Below are 648 nucleotides of genomic sequence, written 5' to 3' on the forward strand. Positions count from 1 at the left end.
CGAGTAATGTGTTTATTTCATACTCAAATTATACATTATCCTAACAATTTACGTTTGAGACTATCAGGCAGCTGAAGAAAAAGATAGTATCAGGCTTTAGAAACAATGCTTGATCCCTATTCTGAATTTAAAACTATCTGTTCTTGAACGCAGTTTGGTTTTCTTTGGTAGCATAAACTATAACAACAAATTCCTGAAGACTTGAGGCGAATTATCACTTGATCTGAAGTAACAACAGAGTCTTAAATGTTTAAAAAAAACTTTTTACTAAATCAGAACTTGAACATAAAATTCACGTCGCATGCTTTTACAAATCAACCGCTACTTGTAGCGATATAACTTAAAGTAACAGTCAGTTTCAAAAGTTAAATAAAGTAGTCAAACACTATACAAATGATGAGTAATAAATTTTTTATTAAAAAACTCAACTCTTAGAATGTCTATCGGAAATTCTAGAGATATGTTGTTTTTAACTATTTTGTGATTCTGTTGTTGAACTGAATTTTATGTGATGTAAGTACGAAGACCCGTATATTTAATTAATAAATTTAACACACAAAACGTTAATAATAAAAAGACATGAAAATGGTTTTGCAAGCTATCTTACTAGGAAAACTGAACATTGATATGATAAACTGCGAAAAGATT

The sequence above is a fragment of the Stegodyphus dumicola genome, chromosome 8 (assembly GCF_044657685.1).
Source record: "Stegodyphus dumicola isolate Sdum_Otavi_A_Nest chromosome 8, ASM4465768v1".
In the NCBI taxonomy this organism is placed as follows: domain Eukaryota; kingdom Metazoa; phylum Arthropoda; class Arachnida; order Araneae; family Eresidae; genus Stegodyphus; species Stegodyphus dumicola.